Source organism: Tigriopus californicus, chromosome 11, assembly GCF_007210705.1.
Source record: "Tigriopus californicus strain San Diego chromosome 11, Tcal_SD_v2.1, whole genome shotgun sequence".
Taxonomy (NCBI): Eukaryota; Metazoa; Arthropoda; class Copepoda; order Harpacticoida; family Harpacticidae; genus Tigriopus; species Tigriopus californicus.
The window spans coordinates 2,343,979-2,358,408 of NC_081450.1; the positions used below are offsets into that span (position 1 = coordinate 2,343,979).

The following is a 14,430-nucleotide window of genomic DNA, read 5'->3' on the forward strand; positions in this document are numbered from 1 at the left end:
CAATGCAATTGGTCAACTAAGACCTCCATTTCGAAAGCAGCATAATCGTCTCACACAATGAATTGCACAATGAATTCTCGAGTCTTCGAATGAGTAGTCCTCCATGTTAATGGTTTGGATGATGGTCAACAATTCCATTGCAATTACGGATACGTGAAAGGCAGTGCCTTATATCAAGCAAAGTTTGGCACGATTTGCTTATTGTTAAAACCTTTTCCCGCTTACTCAGCCGATTTTCGAACACGCGTCTGACTTATATCAATTAAGACGTTGGGGCTCAGCCACTACGGACGGTTTCTATTTAAAATAAGGAAATGCATAGAACAAGGAAGTAAAGAACATAATCTACGCACAATAATTACCGATATTAACTCGGCGTCCTCTCACTTCTTCAGGTCTGGCGTCTGGTATGAAGTAAAAATGACAAAGTAAACTGATTTTCCCTCAATCCCACGAGGTGACCAAAAAAAACCACAGCCGACAAAGACTCACACTTATTATCACAGAAAAAGTCGTGTACAACCTTCTAAACACAAATGGCGATTAATATATAATTCTAGGAGCAATGAAAGCGATGAAAATGATAATCAGCAGGGAGCCCGTCCGTTACATTTAACAAAAGCGGACACAAAAGATCAACAGGAAAGAGCAGTAAGAGAAAAAAATAGCACAGACAGAAAATCAGTCACAGCAAATTATCACCTTCTATTTATCATCATAATTGTATGGAATACACCCTGATTCAAGCAATTGGACAAAGGAAAAACATCAGGTTCTATTTTTCTCCCCGCCACCCTTAATCCCCAATTGCGCGGGAAAATTTGAATAAATGACGATAATAGCTGGATTCTTCGTTGATCAGCTTACCCCTCTCGTCTCACCATTGAGGCGACTGCCACAGTGGTTCAAAAGCCTTTTTGAATTCAACAGAAATATCCAAGCAAATCCTGTTAACTAATAGCCATATGCGCGACAAATTTGAGCCAGACTTCAAATAAATCACGTCAAAATAACTTCTTATGGTTTTTGTAAGGAAGAAGACTGTTGAGATGGATATGCGCATTTTTCTCAATACCTGATAAGCTTTTTTGACCACCGTGGTGAGACGGGTGAGACGAGACGAGAGGAGACGACCGTGTCCAAGAATCCAGCTTATAACTTAAAACGGATATAACATAAATTTGGGCAGGGAGGGGAATTTAATTTTGACGAAATTTTCATCATATCAATGTCCTCTAAGCAAAGGAATAGCTATTAATCGAATGCCATTGCAGAGGAGCATACCTCAGATAAAAGAGCCGTGTGAGTCTCTAGCCCTCGAACCTTCTTCCTCTTTCTAATCATCCCTTCCTTTTCCTCCCTGAATGGCCATAGTAATCTCACTTTTCTGGGTCGAATTGAACAACTCGGTATCGCGACGAATCAGCATCGGCGGCAAGAGTGGCCATGGACGGGTGAACATGCTGAAAGTGGCTGGAGCTGGACTGTGTCTCAACAAGATCCGAGGACGCGCCTTCACCTTCTTATCCGAGACCTGGGTCGCCTAGGAGAAACACGAGACTTGCTTTACTGGCAAACAGGGCTGCGTGATCCATGTCATGAAGCCTGCTGGGCGTGGTCGGCTCAGCGGTGGGTTGGAGCTCTAAAGGGGATGTCAAGTAAAGGAAATTCTAGGAAAAATGTCGGCCGGTACCCTGATTTTGGGCATTTTGGGGAGAGAGAACTAAGACAAACGTCACAGTCAACTCGCACCATTCGCCCATTGAATTTTCAATAATCGAGTGATATTGAGCGAGTTGTGTTACAAAATGTTACTAAATGAGCATGTTTGGTGTTAATCAGTGAACGCACTATCAAATTGGCTCACTACCACAATGCTAATTGCCTAGACAAGCATGTAAAGTGGAAAAAATAGCAAAATCCAATGAATGCAAAGTGCTGTTCGGCTCGGCATGTGGTCTTTGATTTTTTTCCATGGAAGAACGTCAGTTGTCCATGAATGCGTTTACTTGACTAGCCCAATGTTACTAGCCCTATGTTGAACTGCCCATCGTGTAGTCCGTTTGGCGGTCAGATGTCGACCAAATGCCAGCCAGCCCAATGCTCGCAGAGAAGTCGTAATCCATCTTAAGTCTCGGAAAAAGCTGTGAGTTTAAAGACACTCGCGAGGAATCGATTCTCAGAAATTGATCGGATGTAATCGCGAAAATCCTCTGAATACGTGGATTCCTCCGCATCTAAACTACTTGCTGAAATCGGGTTTGACCATTGATTGAACGATCCAAAGAACGCATATATTTCCGTGGGTTTTCACTTAAAACATAAAAAAATCACTTCTTCTCTTTCTTCCTCTCCACCTCCTCTGCTCGTCGTCGTTCACATACAAAACTTCTCGCAATAATATCACACTAAACATCCCAAACCTCTCAACGAGCTCATATTTCGCCAGACCATCCTCCCCCACCATTGCGAGAAAGTTTTCTGGGACTGGGTGTTTTCGACAACAGACATATTTTGGTGATAGGCCGAGTCACAACACCACTTCCAGTGTTGATCGTAGCAACACGGACCAAACCATCTTTTCCAGGATGAACTTCACTGGTTCTTCCCACAATCCATTTTGATCGTGGCTTGCTTCCACTGACCAAAAGAATCTCTGCTCCGGGTAACAGATTGTCCTGTAAATTGGTCCACTTTTTGCGGGCAGTAATGGATGGGAGGTACTCCAGTGTCCACCTCTTCCAAATCCGTTCAATTATGCCCTGCACGTACTGGAAATGGTGCCTAGTGTCTGTCGATACATAAGTGCCTTCAGGGACTTCCATACAACCTCTGAGCAATAAAAAATGGTTAGGAGTGAGCATTTGCACGTCCTGAGGTTCCGAGCTGACGTAACACAGCGGTCTGGAATTGAGCATTCCCATCACTTCACACAACACTGTCCTCAATTCATAATCTCGCAAATGCCGGTAAGATCCCTGTTCCTCTTCAAGGACGTTGACCATGGCTCGCGTTGACTAAGGATTCGTGCACCCCTCCAAAGTGTGGAGCTCCAGGAGGTTGGAACTTCCATTTCATTCCTCTTGAGTCGCTCCTCTCCAGTTCACCCATCAAGTTCGCTGCACCTACGAAATTCGTCAAGTGAAGTTTCGAAACACATTTAGAAAGTCTTGCGTCAACAACGAAGCCGCACTTTCAAGGTGCACTGCTCGGGTTGTTAGACACGTGAAAATTACGCCCCAACGTTTACCTTGGGCAGGGACCTCACATTCAAGGTGTGGGTGTCTGAGGCACTCGCTGATTTGATCCCGATTTTAGTCTGGACGGGTTTCATTTGCACTACTCCAGTGGCTCCTTGGACCATTAAGGGTTCCGAAACAGGAGGTTTTCACTAACAAACGACGTGTCAGCACCTTTGTCAATCAACGCGTACGTGTTGACTGATCCATGAGGGCCACAGCAAGTGACCGGAACTACTCCGAGGACGATATCCGATCTGGACCTAAGATTTTGACAATGACTGTTTCTCTCCTCCGTCTCCGTTTCCGTTCTGAGTGGAGTATGGTGAAAATTAATTGACTGATTCTTTCGTTCATTTGAGTGAAGGAGTGGATGGTGAAGGCACTGGCACTCGGGGACGTTGCAGGAAAGCGGGTTGCGACAATCCGTTCCCATATGGCCACCCTTGACACAGTGGAAACAAAGACGGTATCTCCTGACAAGGTGGAACTGTTGACTGTGTTCCAGTGACTTGAACGTCGGGCAAGTGGAAACGGTGTGTTCCTCTCCACAACATACGCACTTAGATGGATTGGTTCCAAAGTTTGTGGTGGTTGAGTTGGTATGTGATGGACGAAATGGCCGGCTAATCACTTGTTCTTCCCGTCTAATAGTGAAGTAACGGGAGTCGCGGTGGACAGATTCCAATAACCATGCACAAAACCAAGTGCTCTTCTCTGCTTCGGGTAGGCTGCGGGAAAATCGATACCAGTCATTGTAATTGTCCTGACCTAACTTTCTCTCTAAAGTTCTTATCAGATAACCCAGGGTACCATCCTCTAGTGATCGGTATTTCCGGATCACAAACATGTGCCCTTGAACCTTTGCTGCAAAGTTGGAGAGCGCCTCTGGGTCTCGTGGTCTAATGCTTGCTAGTTGTTCAAGAGCTCTTTGATGAGCGTCAACCACAAGATCGTGATCTCCATAGACCTTTCTCAAAGTTCGGAGTGCCTGAAAATAATCCCCACAAGAATTATTGAATCCCATCACTAATGCACGTGGTTTTTCTCCAAGTGAGCCTTTGAGGAGGCCCATTTTTTCCGGAATGGTCTTCGATGTATTGTGCACCAGCAATTGGTACATATTACTCCATTCTGTAAACTTCGAAATTTCTCCATTGAATACTGGCATCTTCACGTCTATGTGGCATTTTCCTCCGGAAATGGCTTCACCGATGCTTGGGTTCAACATCCAGTCGTTTGGGGCTTGACTCGATCTGAGAGTATTTTGGGTTGGGGAAACTTCGTCTCTGGCAGAGTGGCCACTTGCAATTGGAGCGATGCCGAACTTTTCGTCATCAAAGTCCTTTGCACGGTTGCCTAACTCCAAATACTCCAGCTGAGCTCTGTCACCAAAAACGATATTCCCGTGATTATTTTGAGAGGAGGATGAGAATCTGAAGAAGCAATCTCATCCTTAAGAACCGATGTTACCAAAATGTCAACCCTTTGCCATCCGGACCCAGTGGTGGTCAGATGTGGCCCACATACCATACTTTACAGAAGAGGCAGACATAATCCATTGTCGGCAATCCAAGAAACCCCTTGATGGCCAATGTGACAGGCCTGACGAAAGGAGGTAAACCCTGGACATTGGTGTGTGAAAATCCCTGTTGCGGTCAGATGTCGTTCAAGTGCAACAGTTTACAGAAGAAGCCGCTGCCATCCGCCATGAGCCATGGCACAACCCGTTTAGCCCCCATGAGGAATAGGCGGAAGTCAACATTGTACGGGAAAGTTAAATCAACAAGCAGTCACATTTTTATGTTCAAGGAGGACAGTTACACATCACTCTTCAACAATAACAGTCACATTTTTGGACAGGTCTGAATTTGGAGCTCAAGGAAAGAAGTCAGTTTTTGAACCTCTCCAAGGAAGTTACATTTTTGGGCTCAAGGCAAACGGAGCAACCCATCGTCCTTCAATGAGGACACAAGTCACGTTGGAACATCCAAAGTGAAAAGACCTCTCTGATTATGAAGCTCTACTTGTTGGGTGAACAAAGGATATTTTTGGTAGAGTGCTGGGAGGTCAGTAGATCCATTTTGAATAAGGACAGTGAAAGTCAGCGGTTGGAGTCGGGACCCAGGAAGCTGTGCAGTGTCAAAAGGGCCTGGGGAAGTGCAAAGCATACATCAGTGAGCCAGCATAGACAAGTTGAAAAGTCTCTGGAGCTGAGTACAGGCGCAACTTCTGAGTTATGCTCCGTCAATTTGATTCTGGACCTTCAATCCAATCGAACTGACGTCATCTCCGTGGATCTCTGTTGGACGCAAGAATCACCCTCATTAAAAATTAGGATCAAACCATTTTCTGTCCATGCATGTTTTCCCTCTTCCATGGCCAAACAATTACCCCTTCTTTCATTACCCGAGCAGATGGAGATCTGACAAAACTTGTGGAAAGTTGCATGTTCCTTGAAGACAAGCTTTGTTAGTTCAAGGCCAAATATCATTTGAAAAAGCGTTACGGTAATGAGTCGTTTTCCAATGTTTATATGGAAGAACTAAGAAGTTGGCCACTGGTCAAAGATAATTGCGTCAAGAGCCTACAACATTTCCATTACGCTCTACTGAAATGTTCTTCTGTTGTGAGTAGAGCCGAGTTAGTTTCCCTCGTTTCATTGGAGATCTTGCACAGAAAATATCGTATCACATGAGGAACGCCTGGAGATCAATTGTCCTTAAGAGCCAGAGATCTGTCAGGTAGCAAAAGCTTCCAGTTGTTTATCATGTTCTTGGAAGACATGCTGGGGAAGGCCAGCAATCCGATTTACGGCAAAGAGGCTATCAAGGGAACTCTTCCTACTGCAAGGTCACGAGGTGATATTGAGTCCATTCCAAGAAAATCAAACCCCATAAAGAAATTGACAACATACGTGACATCCACAAAACCCGAAAAAGGTGGATGTTTAGATTGCGGCTGTGCTCACAATACCGAGTCCTGTACAATATACAAGACCAAGAATCTAGAGGAAAAGCAAGACCTGATCCTAAGAAAAGGTGCTTGTTTTGGATGTCTACAGGGCGGCCTCATCTCCAGAAACTGTAATTCAAGACGCGTGTGCGAGATTTGTGAGGGAAACCACCCTACATCACTTCACGTGGATCAAAAGAGTGTCAAGCATATCCAACACAATGATGGATCAGAAGAGAAATTGGTAATTACAAGGGTCGTTGCCTTGACTGGCGCCACCATTGCGATGAGTGTCATCCATGAACCACTGGAGTATGGACGGGGATGGTAAGGTTGAAAATTAGCAACTCCAATTCGAGTCAATGAATTATATTCTTCTTCAAATAAGGCTGGCCCCAGATCCCTGCATCGTATTGGGGGCTCCGGTATGGGGTGGGTGGCGAAACATTATGACATAAGAGGCAAAAAATTAACATGTTACCATTACCGTTACTTTTTCAGAGAAAAAGGGCCTAAAACTGCAATAAACACGTTTATTCGATTTTTTTAATATATTTCATAAATTTGAGATGAATGAATGACTTCCGTGATTATTCATAATTTAGCAACCTTTCATACTTTAATCCTTCCGGTTTGGCTGCGAAGTGCACTTCAAGTAAGAAATAAGTGGTGCTTCAGTATATATGATCATTCAGTATAAAATTTAGGTGATCAATATTTCAGGGTTTTTTGCCCCATCAAGGTTCTTGAAATCAATGTGGTTTTCTTTGGTTTCACACAGTCAACAAATTTGAAGTTTGCCTGCCAACATGTTTCAAGTCAGGTATCACCACTTTGTACTCCAGAGCTGCATCATTGGCTTCAAAAACTGGACTCATCCAAAACAAAGTTAAAAATAATAAGCGCGGGATCTGTTATGCAGTAACTTCAACTTTCCACTTTTGGTGGATCGTCAACAATTTTCAAATCAAATCAAAACCTTGTACGCAAAATTTCGTGTAACAATCTAAACAGCTATCATAAAATGAGTAAACTGGAGTAAGGAGTATGCTTGAATCCCTAAACACAAGTATGACTTAGTTTTGAAATCGAATCTTTAGAAATTGAAGTTTCTTTGTCTTCACAAGGTATTTTACTTTCTTTTTTTCTTAACACTATTTTTTTGCATATTTCGTTTCTTTATAACGACCAAATTTCATTGGATTGCTGGCAACGTTACATTTTCACATAATGACTTTTTTACACAATAAACTCTTCTAAATTGAAATTTCGGAGTTGAGCATTAAAGCGCCCCAATCTTTTTCTTGAACTTAAACAAATTGCCTGGTAAACGTAAGCCCTGTTTCACACCAATTCAATTAAGCTTTCAGGTTGCAATGTATACCACCTACTTCTTTGGGTAAAATGAAGCTGTGTAATCTCTCTGGCCATAAAGTCTATAAATTGGTAACCCTGACACGATTGCTCTTCTTGCTTCCTCAAGCCGGTTTTGATCGGGAGTTGGGAAGAACTTGAAGAACACCACGTGGTTAGTCGGTTGGAAGGGCTCTTGAGGGAAGCACGCTGAAAGTCAACGATATGCCGTTCTTCATTAAATCTAACCCCCCCAAATTTTGATCGTGAAGTGTTTGTGAAAGAGTGAGATTTATTAGTGAAGTGAAATGATATTTTAGAGGCAGTGAAGCGACTTAAAAGATTAACACTCCAAGCCTACGAGGAGTTCGTTGTCGATGAATTCATGAAGGTATGTTAATTGGCCGTGAAGACCAAGTGATTCGTGATGAAGGCTGAATTGGCGAATTAAGGGGAGAACCGGGAGAGTTCGGTTGGTTGGATTGAAGTAGTTTTTGTTTTGGATTTGGTTTTTCACGGGCTTTTCTAACCGCTACACGGAAGCGATATTTGGTCCACCAACGAATTTGAGTTGGCAGACAGAGCTAGTCCTTGAATGTAGGGTTGATCTGGAATGCTATCTAAAAATTTATCCAATTCTGTCTTGAAAGATGCTACCGGAACATCAAGGCCAACGTATTCCCTACGAATATTAGAGGGAAGCAAATTAAACAATGAAAGAGCCCGAGAAAGAAGAGTTGTGGACTTGCTTGTTCGAACTAGCCTGGATTCTCGAGGGCTTGAAGGTGCCCTCAAAGCCCACATAAAGCCTCTACGGTCATTGCAATTGACCCTAAATCCTCGGTTGGGACAAAGCTCATCGATGCTTTTGAAGACGTACAATTATCAGATACCATTGGTACCTTCTCCGAGTACTGTACAATCCCAACCTTTCTAACCTCTCCCAATACGAGAGCTCTCTCATATCGTCAATTTTCCCTAGTGAAACATCTTTGGACTTGCTCGACCTTTTGCAAACCTGCTGAACTCATTGGAGCCCAAATGGTTGAAGCATAATCAAGATGTGGCTGAACAATCGACTATACCTAAATCTTTCTCAGATGAGACCTGGTCAATATCTTTAGCTCCATTATCTACGAGTGGAGTATTCAGAGGAGTTGACCCGAAGGTCATTGAGCGGAATTTCATTCCGTTCAGGACCATATTACTCTCAGTAACTCAAGAGTAGATTCATTCTAGGTCCTTTGCAAGACTAGTGGAATCTTGGCCATTCCTACCAGAAACTAACATTGTATCGTCAGCATAAGAGAGTCTGGCAGTAATACTAAGCTTTTGAAGCGGGGAAACCAATATTATAAAAAGGAGGGGGCCTAAGCTGGAGCCCTGGGGAACACCTGACTTGACATCTTGTATGTCACTAAGCGACCCTTCAACCTTAACAACTTGCCTCCTATCATGAACGGGAACGTTAGCTCAATGTCTGCCAATTATTGTTCTGTTTGCTCTCGTTACGCTCAAGGGAGCAGGAACGTTCAAACTAAAACAGAAAAATATGAAAAATGGACGAAAAATGTGAAAGCAACCTAAAAGCTAGAAAAAGTCGAAAAGACCCTAAAAAGTCGGGAAAGACGTTTAAAAAGTTATTCGACTTTAATTTACAGCCCGAATGATATCGTTTTTACACCATCTCGGTTTCTCTTAAAAATATTTGCTCAAATCCTTCACTAGATGGCAACATGATAGACTCATTGTTACATTTGTAGCTTCGCCGAGAGCTTCTGCCATCTGTCGGGCAACCATATCATTATGTTTACCTGGCCGCTAGTATCAAACCGCCCCATATCAAATTTACGTAGGATTTATGAATACTTGTAAGATGACTTGACTCGTGACTATGTGATGTTAGGGACCTATTGAGAGGGCGTTGGGTTGATAAGTGGACTCGTGACATGCTCGTGCTCCGTAATCCAGCAAGCCCAAAGAAATGATTCTAGTTTTGTGGGTCTTAGATCCAATAATGATACTCGTCTTTAGTTAGGATTAGAGCTGTGCATCGCATCCGACTGGGTCTCCGAATCCTATCCGAAGTTATTTTTGTAATCCGAGCACGATAACTTTTTCCCAATCCTACCGAATCCAAAAAAATATCTGTAAACGAGAATCAGTGGTCCCCAAAGAGGTAGATCAAGAGGTTGCGTGAGTGAATTCAAACGTTGCGTTTGGTTTTTAACTAGAGCAGGTGACACTGATTATCGTGCTTTTGATGATTGAATCAATACTGAAAACTCTATACACATTCGAGTACATCTAGCATGATTGAAGAGAGCACCGCTCACGAATTACGAAACGTACCACTTGTATTGTAATCGCATAGCCGCTTTTAAGCGGTCCAATGCATGGCTGGGAACTTGACCAGTCAGGCTAAGCCTCGACTTTGCCCTTCACTTATTGGAATGGCGTCCCAGCGGCTTTTACATATAGTAATCAGTTAAAAGGTCACACCGCAGCGTTCCTGGAAAGACTCGAGACCCAGATTGTCAAGACGTAGTGTATAATCATGTCCTCTGACTCCTGACACAAAACTGAAAATTTCCTTTGTTTTCACTCGAGAGCGATAATGGTCATCTTGACAGATGAGGACCAAACTTGCATGCAATAGTCCAACACGGGCCTCTCATAAGTCTTGAACATCTTCACCAGCGTAACCGCCTACCTAGCCTGAAAATGCCGTCTCAATATCGCTCATTCAGAGGCACATTGCTTTTAATGCCACTGTAGCGGGTGCAGGGTTGCCTCACCACCACGGATACCACGGATGAATGCTGACTGAGTGTATACATGTGTACATATTTTTTATTTATATATAAAAATACTTTAATGGATACTACAACGAATTGGGGATCAATTATTTAATATAATTTCAATGAGGGGAACGTTTCCAAGGGCGTCTCTCAAAGTTGTCGCTGACGTTGACAACCCCAACGCATTCGGCATGGAACCATTGATCGCATATATTGCATTGGATGCAACCACCCAAATCACGCTTGATTTTACTCAGGTCACCGCATTTGTTGCAGTTCCAAATAGACTTAGCCAAATTAGATTTGTCCACAAAACTCTCAATCCTAATGTTAGAGGAACATTCATGGAGCTTGCTGAAGACTAATTTGATGTTCATAGTCAGCAAAGACATCCAACAAGGATCGTCTACAGGAGAGTTCCCTCACTCTTGGATCAGCTCTTGTGTTGGGCTGAAATAAGTTGGTGTTTTAGAGACGTTCCGCTTCCTGATTGGATTTTCTGGGTGCCGGGACTGAAACGTAACTTGCACTCTTGATGACTTGTGTGCTCCTCTTATTGCATGACGTATAAAAGCCTGTTTTCGGCAAACCCACTGATCAACTCTTGTTAAGTCGAAACATAACTCGTCCATTCTTTTGTTCCTTTTGAGCCCAAAGTCTTTAATGGTTCGATGGTACCTATAATGTATGACAATGACGATATTGAGGCTGGATGTTTGGTTTTAAGAAAGTAACATCTTAGAGGGTTTAATTGAAATGTTTTGACGGAACATTATTAACCGCTCAATTATTCAAGTTGTGATCGATAGAACCAACAGTGAAACAACGCGCCCACTCTTGAGGTTTTGAAATCTTTCCATTTGGACCATAATTTTCTTCAATATAGGTCCACCCATTCGTCTTAGTATCCTAGGTAAAGGTAAAATTGTTAATAATCCCTGCAATTTTTCAAAGGGATTCTCATGCTTCTTATGACGGACAGAGAAGAGAATATGCCTCAATTACCTATCTATCATGTTGAAGTTTAATGTAATAAACCCAGAATTCGCTTTCCTCAGGGATTGTCTGCAAGCGTCGTAAGCACTGGTAGAATTCAGAGTCATGGGGCAATAGTTGCTTCCTCCACGCGTTTTCCACATGCCAGGCACATTTTACGTGTCTGACCACGTAATTTGGGAACAATCCTCTCCACGCCTAGGCGAAAGCCCCAGCTAAATCCGACACCAAAACCTTCACCTTCTGAACTTCCTCTGGCGCCACATGATTTAAAACATTGAATGTAGTTTTAAGAATCTCTGTCGACTCTGACTCAGAGTTGACTTGCATTACCGGAGCGCCTTCTCCTCTTTCATCTGAAAGGTTAAAAAAAAAAGTAGTTTCACAAATTTGGAGTTATGATACTATGGTTATATTTTATTGACAACTTACCTTTAACCATAGAAGTGATCAAAATGAATTTTGATTGATTAGTTCCATGCGTTCCGTCATTAAAAAGGGTCAATGATTTTTTTTTTAAACCGCCGAAGCATGGAATCGGACGCATAGACTATGATACTCGTTCCACCTGCTGTCACGCTCTTGTCTTCAATTGTTCTTGGAATCTGGGGGTGGACACGACCTTCGAATGAGAAGGCACGAAAGTCCTCACGCTCCATCAGCGAAGTGCAACCTCTTTTTTGTCGATCTCTAGATCTACATAAACACGTTCAAAATTCTTTAGGTCCTCACGGCGTTCAAAAAGCCCAATCAAGTTTCCAGAGAAATTCCCAAACACAAATTGGCATTTTTCTACCCCAAAAAGTAATAGGGGACAACTTTAACTTTATTGCTTTATGGAATTCTAGCCCACATAAAAAACTTGCATACCTAAAAACATTATAAAAACTTAAATTTTCAAAAACCTACTCAATATAAATTAGGAGCACACTTAGTTAGCTCTTGAATGTAAGTTACGATATCATCTATGCCACCGCTACTTAGTAACATCGGATTTAGTGGTCCAAATTTCATCATTTTTAGCCCCAAAATGCCCCGGTTTTATATCAATTCAATGTGCCAAAGATGTAATATCGATTTTCATTATCGCAAAAATGAACGATTATTTTTTCATTTCTTGCATAATTTCAAATTTACTTAAAACCTGGTACAACCATATCTAAAACCCTCAAAAAAGCAGATTTTTGAAAATTCGATTTTAAAAGGTACATTTAGTTGAGTGGTCACTGAAAATTTCATAAATATCAATGAAACATTAAAGAAGCTATTTTCAATCAGTTTCCAAAAAGTTTTTAAGAAACGACAAAATCTGTAACAGTGTTTGTTGTATGTATTGTCTTCAGAATTCAAGTGAATGCATAACTAAGTGTACACATGTTGATTGTAAAACACACATTCAAAGATTACACTTTTAGTGCGTTTTAAGTGACATTATATAGCATTTTTAGCTATTATGAGACTATGTAAGAAGAGGAAAAACAATGTTTTGTATTTGTGATGTTGAAAATCGATATTACATCTTTGGGAAATATGAATGAACATATAACCGGGGCATTTTGGGGCTAAATACGATGAAATTTGGACCACTAAATTCCATGTTACTAAGAAGCGGTGAAATAGATGATTTCATAATTTACATTCAAGAGCTAATTAAATGTGCTCCCAACTAACATAGGGTAGGTTTTTGAAAACTTTAGGTTTTATAATGTTTTTAGGTATGCGAGTTTCTTATGTGGACTAGAATTCCATAAAGAAATAAAATCAAAATTGTTCCCCGTGATTTTCTGGGCGAGAAAAATGCCAAGATGTGCTTGGGAATTTCCATCAAAACTTTAAAGGGTATTTTTACCACCGTGTCTTGCATTGTGATGAGTTTGTGGTCTATATTTTTATACACATTGAGCGAACAGTATTTCTCCAGAATGATTGACTTTGGGACGCCAATTTTGAGCAGAGATATCAACAGGTCTTTCTTTGGAAACCTTTGAAACTCGACGATAGCAGATCTCGAAGTCCTGCGAATGAGTTGAACACCCCCGAATTCGATACATTTGGCGTGAGTTATTACACTTGGATCCTCACTGCTAAATTCACAAGCACATACTCGGTCCATAGCTATAGAGAAACTGGGCGTGGCAGTCAAAGACCGGCTTTGGGATCACCTTTCTTTCCTTAGCGCAATTTTGAGCTGGTCCTTCCTACGGAGCCGGCAATGATGATACATCGTGTAATTGGGTTTGGATACTGAAATACTGACTGAATGAATGTTCGATGCAGTTCCTTGGCATGAACCTAAGCCTTGGCAGTATTCATGTCATCAAATTGTTCTTGAAGTAATTGATGGTCATGGATGGGCTCTTGACACGGAACATGATTCTTGGAATCGTCGAGATGACGTTGTAAGCTGTAAGGAAATCCAAACACCTTTTTGCATTGCCAATAACGGTAGTCTGAAAAAGAAAAAGGAAAATATAAATAACATTAAATATTTGGCATTGAAATACTAACATTTTTTTTATCACACTCATGCTCGAACTGTAAAGGAAAAATTGACCACAATTCAGGTGACTCGAACTGCTCAGACATTAACACAACGAAATAATGCGATGCATCTTCACAACATCAACAAGTTAACCTTATTGATAACTACGTACAGACATTGTTTATCCCTTTGGAATACGGTAGAGCTTGGCTAGGGGCTCATGATAGCTTCACTGCGGGGGGGAATCCGGAGCGACCCGGCGCGAGAGTTGTAAAAGTTGTAAAAGAAGCCATTCTCAAAACAAATTTACATTCGTCTAGTTTATCTTGCAACTTTGGACTTAGATCGGATCCGAACCCAATCCGAATTTAAATTCGATTAGATCTGAAAAGTCGGAACCGATGCACAACTTTAGTTGGGATCAATTGTGGAAACCAAGAGTCACACGTCAGGAAATTGATTTAGTACTTACTATCTCTTATCTATACCATTTACAGCTGTTTTTTTCACAACGAATTATCCCCAAAGAACTCGTTTTAAGTGTTAACTTACTCAGATATCCATTTTGGACTTTGTAGTGCATGTACATTTGGCGAAGGGAGAA

The 14,430-nt window shown here is 41.8% G+C and overlaps 1 long non-coding RNA gene across 1 annotated transcript; it reads right to left on the minus strand.

Moving 5' to 3' along the window:
- Nucleotides 1-10,532: 10,532 nt before the first annotated feature.
- Nucleotides 10,533-12,365, minus strand: LOC131889840 (uncharacterized). The gene is made up of 3 exons (XR_009374238.1): nucleotides 11,777-12,365; nucleotides 11,354-11,700; nucleotides 10,533-11,257 (listed from the first exon to the last, which is right to left on the minus strand). It is a non-coding gene; the product is annotated as an uncharacterized LOC131889840 (long non-coding RNA).
- Between the last annotated feature and the right edge of the window lie 2,065 nt (nucleotides 12,366-14,430).